The sequence below is a fragment of the Palaemon carinicauda genome, chromosome 27, assembly GCF_036898095.1.
Source record: "Palaemon carinicauda isolate YSFRI2023 chromosome 27, ASM3689809v2, whole genome shotgun sequence".
Lineage (NCBI taxonomy): Eukaryota > Metazoa > Arthropoda > Malacostraca > Decapoda > Palaemonidae > Palaemon > Palaemon carinicauda.
In genome coordinates, this window is record NC_090751.1 from 61,802,619 (window position 1) to 61,811,111 (window position 8,493).

Below are 8,493 nucleotides of genomic sequence, written 5' to 3' on the forward strand. Positions count from 1 at the left end.
AGTACAGTATTGCAGGTGGTATTCAGAACAGTGTAGAAAATACAGATTTTTTAACAAAGATTGTGTGGAGTGACAGGCCACATTCAAATTAAATGGTTCCATTAACTGCCACAACTGTACCTATTGGGGACCTGAGAATCCACATAATATTCTCGACTGTCATGTCAATTTACCGGGAATTACAGCGTGGTGCGTTTATCGTCAAGAGGATTAATTGGGCCGTTCTTTTTTGACATTACTGTAACCGGTCCCATTTACTTGGACTTGTTGCAACAGTCTGTCATGCCAAGCATTAGAGAAGACTATGAAGATGAAGAGTTTTATTTTCAGCAAGATGGGGCAACCCCTTATTACCATCGTGATGTTAGATCCTTCCTTGATGAGATCTTACCAAACAGGTAAATTGGATAAAGGGGTTTCATTGAATATCCTTCCCATTCACCAGATCTCACACCACTGGATTTTTTTCTTATGGGGATAAAAGACAAGGACTACGCTATGAAACCTGAAACAGACGCTGAATTAAGAGGAGCCATTGAAGATGAATGCGCCCAATACATTTTCTAGAAAGGTAAAGATGCGACTAAACTTTATACTGTCATCAAATAGTTTGTCTTTTAAGATAATCTAATATTAATCAAAGGCAATACATGATTATAGAATTTCAAAATAATAATCTAATTCATAAATCATTTTGATCTTTGCATCAGTTACTAATAACTTTTGTATTTCTTTACCATATCATTAATGTTGTTTTATTCATAATAATACCGGAAGAAAGCAGTAAACAAAATCTGTAGTTAGATATACAACTTTTCTGAGTGGGGTTGGTTCTTCATCACTAAATCAATTTGGGTGGAAATAGACAGGGTTGTATGGAAAGTGCTCCCCCCCCCCCCACTCCTCCTCATCAAATTTCTATGGGCGCCACTGCAGCTGTATTCAGAAATGGCAGAGACAGATGTTGTCTCTGAAAAGTGACCTAGGTGTAGTTAGACTGTCGAGTGGAGGTTTGCACAAGGGGTATGTGGTCCATGCAAATGACGAAGGACATGCTCTCCAAGAAGTGGGAGAAATTATGGATAGCCAACCACAATGCTAGTAGTTCATGGTTCAAGGTAGAGTAGCTGGATTCTGCCTTGGAAAGTTTTCTACTGAAGAAGGTCAATGGGCAGGGTAACCTGTTAATTATTTACTCGAGTACCGCCTCAACAATGACGTCGCTGGCACCATTAGAGAGTGGGAGGGGGGGGGGGGTGTTGCAGCTGGCACATGAAAGGTGATAGGAGTAGTAGTTGATATGAATTTCTTAGAGTTGAAGAAGGCTGCCTCCTGAAGAGGGCACCACTTCAGGCTTTTTCTGGCTTGCCCTTGAGAGAGTCGTAGAGGAGGGCGAGAGTGGTGGTGATGGCCGGCATAAACCAATGATTGTTAAGTACCATGCACAAGAACAGCATTAATTTGACAGAGAAGGGCGTAATGAGATTCCGTACAGTTGATACTTTCTCAGGGAGGGGGTGAATGCCCTCCAGAGTGATATAATGAACCTAGAATGCCACTTCCCTGGCACCAAAGGTACACTTGTCATACCTAATTACAAGGCGGTCCTCTTTGTAGGGGGAGAATATTAGCTTGTCATCTACAAAAGGGGAAGTATGGTCCCTGCATTACTAAGGCCACACAATGAATAACTGAAAGTACGTGTGCTGAAGGGGTGGTGATGGTTCATGAGCACCTAATAATACCTCTCAGGAAGTGCCGTGAAGATAAGTGGTGATCTTCTTTGGGGAGGGGGTAGAGTTCTGGTTCTGTCGGCATGTTGTTAAGATACCTTTAATCCCCACAAGGTGGTAGAGATCCGCCCTTTTCCAGGATGACGTGCAGAAGTGACAACCATGGGCTTGAGACTTTTTGACTATAGCCCATTACTTCCATTTCACCGAATGTGTGTTTAGCTGCTGCCAGATGGTCTGTTGGCAAAAATCTGTATATTGCAAACACTGGAGTCCCTGTTGTATCAATATGACTATTGATGCCGTAATTGGAGGGAACCATGGGCATCTGGCATAGTTCTGCTTGAAAGATGTTGGGATATAAAGTGAGGGGATAGGCATAAAAGTGGGTGGGCTTAGGCATCCATGGGTGCGCTAATGTGGACAGCAAGGGCAGAGGGAGTCGGTGATAAATGTGTGGATGAGTAAAAGCTGGCGTTGACTAAGTGTTGATGTGCAACGTCGGCCAGGTGGTGGAATTGGGTGAGGAAATCTGCACCTAAGAGAGGTAGTGTAACATCAGCAATGCTGAAATTCCACTGGTCCTTGGTGATCTCAGACAAGTGTCACCATCTCATAACCGTAGGTGAGGATAGCAAATCCATTGGCACCAACCAGACAAACATCAGCAGTTTTGGAATGATGCGCCATACGAGTGAATGAGACAAAAGGGAATGACACACCAATATCTAACAAAAAGCACATATTACATCCAGAATTATGAAAAAAAGAAGATATTAATTAACGGGGAGGCCGCCGCCACATACGGTAGTCTATATACACTTTATTTTTTTACCACTGACATCCGGTAATACATTTCTCATCAGCTACCCCAATTTTAGAGTGGTAGTAGCACAACTGAAGGTGAGCTGCATCATCCAGTGGCTGTTGGGGGCGTTGATTAGGGTGTGGGCATGGGATGACATAGGCAGGAGGTGGGTGGCTTTGTGAGTACCTATGTCCTACAACAGGGTTTCCCATCCTGGGGTACATGTACTCCAAGTGGTATATTTTTATTCTTCAGGGGATGTATTGGATCTGAGAGAATAGTCAGTACTGCACAATACAAGATAAATTATATAAAAATATAAATTTCATTGTTTCTCTTTTTCATCCTCAATTTTTGAAGAGCATAGGAATCTATAAAAACTCATCAGTGGTACAGAAGAACAAACTACTTCATTTGGTGGACTTGTTGATAGAGTTCTTGATGGTGGGAAGTGGTTGTTGATAAGGCGTCGAATCTGGTTGTCAGGTCCTTCATGGGCAAGGTGTCAACATCAGGAAGGGTGGCTTGCACTGGTTTTGGCAAGTGTTGTGCCCAACAGCCCAAAGGAGGTTTACTTCACTAGGAGAACGGTCTGCAGCATGCTCTAGGCAAGCAATACTGATCACTTCCCTGAGGGCCAAAGATGCCTTTTGATCCCAAAATGTGTGTTAAAAAAGCTGAAAAATCTTGGCCCCACGGGCAGCTGGCAACTCACCTGGAGGAATGATTTTAAGGCACCATAATCTATGGTGGTATCCCTTCGCTTACAGTGCCAATTTGGGCTGTTCACGCCCTTGATGCAGTAGTGAATCTTGCTACATTGAAACCGAAAAAATGTGTCTTTGCTGGTAAAGGGCGGGGAGCCTCACTGTAGCAGCGTGGACAGACAAGTCGGGGGTTGGTGGTGGTCATTGTCAGAGGATACAGCAGACGATTGGTGAGCTGGATGTTCGAGGCTCTCCATAGATCACCATTGTGATGGGACTGGAGGAAGTCTCAAGTAAAGGCAGCTCACAATCAACTAACTTTATTCCAGAGATAACACGGGCATTTATAGGCACACAAGGGGTTACATATGGGTCACAATAGCATGTTGGCGAAGACTACTCAGAGAGAACCGAACCCACGTACGGGAAAGGTGTCCACCACGAGTAGCAGGAACAAGCTTAAAATTACTGCCAGATCTTTGCTCAGACAGCATCTATAACGTTTGGACCGGTCACTGAAGCCCAAAATTACAACCAGATCTTTCCTCAGACAGCATTTGTAACATATAAATCCCTTCCAGAAGACAAAAGTTACTGCCAGAATTTTACCAGAAATTTCGAAATCCTCTTAATTGCTTTCAAGTTTTTTCATTTTTCATATATACCATAAAATTTTATGAATCTTGATAATGCTTTCCAGTCAACGGTTTTGTCGATAAGGTTGACATTGACATAGAAAATATATTACAAAAACAAAATATAGATAATACAGTTTATATTAGCATGCTCCATTCAACGACACTTACGTAGAGTCTATTGGCGCTTGTAGTATTGAAGAAAACATAGATAGGGTATCCTTCTTATTTGTATGTGCATTGCTTGCTGCACGTGCATTTCATATCCATGTTTAACCATGAACTCATATTTCAAAAAGATTCATTCTTATCTATCCTCTGAACATTGGTTTGTATTGTAAATTTTACCCATTTTTTATTTTAGAACATTAAATACAATATTATTTACTCTGTAATTTTAAAATATCTAAAAACGAAAATACAGTCAACAAATCCCGTTGAAATTCCTTAAGTACAGAGTTCAACCATCTATTACTGTATAATGAATGTCTTTTGAACAGAAAAAATGTTACATTAACTAAATTTCTTGTCCATAATTCTTAAAAGGCAACTCTAAACATGGTGTTTTAAATTCGCTTTTTATTAATTACTCCATGATGCTTAAATGCTTCCAGATAAAATGAGATTTGCAAAACATTAAAACGATTCACATTATACTTTTACAATATGGCTGGCAAAACCACCCATTTAAAATTAAATTTCATGTGCAATTAAATGGCATGTGAACACTGAATCAATAAATTTGTGTTGCGGGGAGAGGGGGAAGGGTAGGCAATATTGAAGGAATGGCAAACTACATTCAAGGACGGGTTTTTCTTAGGATGAACTACAACTACATACACTCGGAGAAGGAGAAAGAGAAAAATGTTAGAGGTAGAAAAGAAAGGATTCAACGATTGAACAAATAATAAGGTAATAGACTGCAAACTTTTGAACAAAATACTTGCTTCATTTGTGCCTGAATGAAAACACAAGATCAATTATCAAAGTCATTCTGCGAAAGAACGACTTGCTGCTGCTTGCAAGAATGGCCATCTAACGTTGCTGAGAAATTGCCATTTGCTTTTGCCAACAAGAAACTTTTCACGTGTGGAGCAAAAGCAACTGGCCATTTCTCACCATCGCGCTTCTCTAACGTTACTTCAGAGGTCGGTGGGGAGTTAGCTTTGGTCTCTTTCTACAATTTCGTTTTTAGGGCACTGCCATTACAGCATTGCTAAAGAGAACATCAGTTAACGCGTGATAGAGAGGCGGTGTGGATGAAAACATCGAAAACGACTACATCCACTCAGTGGGAAGTGCGAGTACCTATACGTGTTTCGGATTCTTGAATGTCTGCGTGAAAATATGTGAAAGCAATACTGAAAATATAACTTGAATTAAAACACCATGAGGCACTTAGGTGCAAAATATCTGCAAAATGTGTTTTTTTTTTTCACACAGAATTTTTAAGGAGTTTACTCTTAGTGCAAAATACGAAATAAAAGACTTGAGATTATATAAACAGAGATATTTTTGTCCAAAGTTTTTCGTACCTGACCCATTAAAGGTTTTAAAGGTTAAAAGGCCACTCATGAATGGCAGAGGCAAGGGACAGTGACATTGCCCGATGAAGCAGGACAATGCCCTGGAGACTGACCATATACCATATGATCAGCGCCCAAGGCCCCTCTCCATCCAAGCTAGGACCAAGGGGGGCCAGGAAATGACTGCTGATGACTCAGCAGATAGATCTAGAGGCTCCCCCAAACCCCCCATCCTTTGCTCACAAGGATGGTAAGATTGCAGCGACCAAAGAAACTAACGAGTTTGAGCGGAACTCGAATCCCAGTCTGGCGTTCACCAGTCAGGGACGTTAGCACATCGGCCACTAATCAGGTATTTTCTTTTATATTCCCATAGTTGATACTCATATTTTTTCTTTTTAATTTGTACACGCTCAAGATCACGGCAGTAACGTACGTCTACTCACAAATAAACAAATCATATTCTAATCTGGATATTACAGCCTTTCTGGCGATTGTTTCACTGATTGATTATTATAGCCTTTCTAAAAATATTGTAAAGGAGACTATTTTACAAAATCATTGTTAGATATAATACACTATTCTTCTAAATTATATAAAAAATGACTAGAATTACAATTTTTTTATTAGACTTTGACATACTTGGTCTAGGGTATCTCAACTAATGAAACAAATATTCTTGCCTCCTTAGAAAAGTTTATATGTCTTCTTTGTTTCTAGATTATTATTATTATTATTATTATTATTATTATTATTATCATTAAGTGAGCTACAACCCTAGATGGAAAAGCAGGATGCTATAAGCCCAAGGGCTTCAACAGGGAAAAATTGTCTAGTAAGGAAAGGAAATAAGGTAACAAATAAACTTCAAGGCAAGTAATGAAAAAATAAAATTAAATATTTTAAGAACAGTAACAAAAACATTAAAATAGATCTTCAATATATAAACTATAAAAACTTAAAAAAATAGAGGAAGAGAAATAGACAGAATAGTGTGACCGATTGTACCCTTAAGCAAGAGAACTATACCCCAAGACATTGGAAGACCATGGTACAGAGGTTATGGCAGTACCCAAGACTAGTGATCAACTTAGGTAAAGCATAAATCACCATATATTGAATAGATATGCATTATTATGAAATGAAATTATGCTAACTATTAGTACGGGTGGTGTATATGAAATACGTACATTTTGTATTTTCTTTTTCCACTCTTGAGATATTTAATTTTGCACCAGCATTATGAACTAAATCAAAATAAGATGTAGACTTGCTGTAAAACACACAGCTATGAAATAATCAGGCTTAAAGAAACTTACTGTCATTGTACATGAGCGTAAAAACTAGAGAGCATGCCTTTGCCGCGCCGAGCAGTCTAATATTGCCCTTTAACTCCACTGCGTACTTTTAATTCAATTAATTTTCTTCAAAATCCAGTGGTTTTATCTTTGCATCATACCTTATATGTTCACAAAGTTTCATTAAAATTGGTTCAATAGTTTTTACGTAAAGTTATTCAAAAACATAAAAACTAACAAAGTATTTTCCATTTACTTACCATTGCGATTATTTTCAATGTACTGCTACGTATTTGTACTTAGATGACTTGCCCAAAAGTGATACAGATTCATCCTTGGGTCATACCAAATATGACTACCAAGTTTGTTCAAAATCGGTAGAGTAGCTTTTGTGTAAACATTCTCACAAACAAATCAACTAAGAAACAGACGGCAGCAGTGAATACATACCTCGATTTTGGCGAAGGCAACAAGGATACTGACACTCAGGATGTTATGATACTTAACAAAAATAACCCAATTTTGCATATAAAAGGCCAGATTATGCCACGCTTCACCATTAAAACCAGACGGAGGTGAATATGAATTGTTCAATGTATATTATGGGATATATTTATAAACAGCGGCACAACGTAAGAACAGTAATAAATAACCACAGAATGGCACCCTCTAATTCTACAAGCAGATTACCACATAAAATATGAAAGTACTATACGTATGTCACATATAATATGGTGCATCTGCCAGTAGAAACACAGCTGTGCGTAATCTACAATATAAGATGACTGTGGCGCATTACATTAAGTACATCATATGAAAAACTGAATGGGAATTACAAAACGAATCAAAACTTAGGACACATGTTGGAACTCCCTATCAAAACAGCAGAGACTAATTGTATAGAGGGCACAAAATAATTATTATAATTTTTCTTATATGTAACACCTTCTTAGGGCCTTAAAAATCATTCTGACTTCACTGATTTTCCTGATTTCATTTCAACAATACTATATTGAAACATAATTAGCTTCATTAAGTGTGAAGATCGGAAATTTTGTTGAATACAAGCTAAGAGAATAGCATCGAGGTGCAATTAACACATGTGGCCAGGGAGATCCTAGCCTACTTGGTTAGTTACTACAACCTTACACCATCAGATATTCTTTGGGGGAAAATATATAACTGCCTTCTTGACCTCGAACCAATAACAAGTTTTAGAAAGTGAAATGGAATGTTGGCGTGTACAAAACCTCAATTCAATAAAACATAAACTACACTGTGATTGCAAAATCAACGGGGAATATTTCCTTCTCGTTAAAAGCAAACATAAGTTTAATAATACCATAAAAATCATTTTCATTTGAGCTAGAAAAGGAAAAACGTAATTTTCAGGTGTTTAATAAAAGTTACGACTAGTTGGAAAAACGTCTTGTTCCGGTGTTTAATAGAAGTTACAACTGGATAGTGGTGGATGAATAAACAAATCTCCACAAAATCGAACTGGATTTTAAGGCAAAATCTCAGAAGGCGTTGGGTGTGGCACACCTATAGAGGCATCAAGCTCTATACTTCACCAAAGAAAAAAAAATTATCATAAATGAAATTTCTCCCAAATAATATCTTATTACTACTCCCCTTCTCATCCCCCGTCTATCACATGCATCTGTTTGTGAGAACTTCCATTTTCTTTGGTACAAAATGCGCTTAACATGCCCCTGAAGTTCCTGATTCGTGACTTCATAATTTATCCATACTACAAATTTTGATCTATATTCTATAAACAATG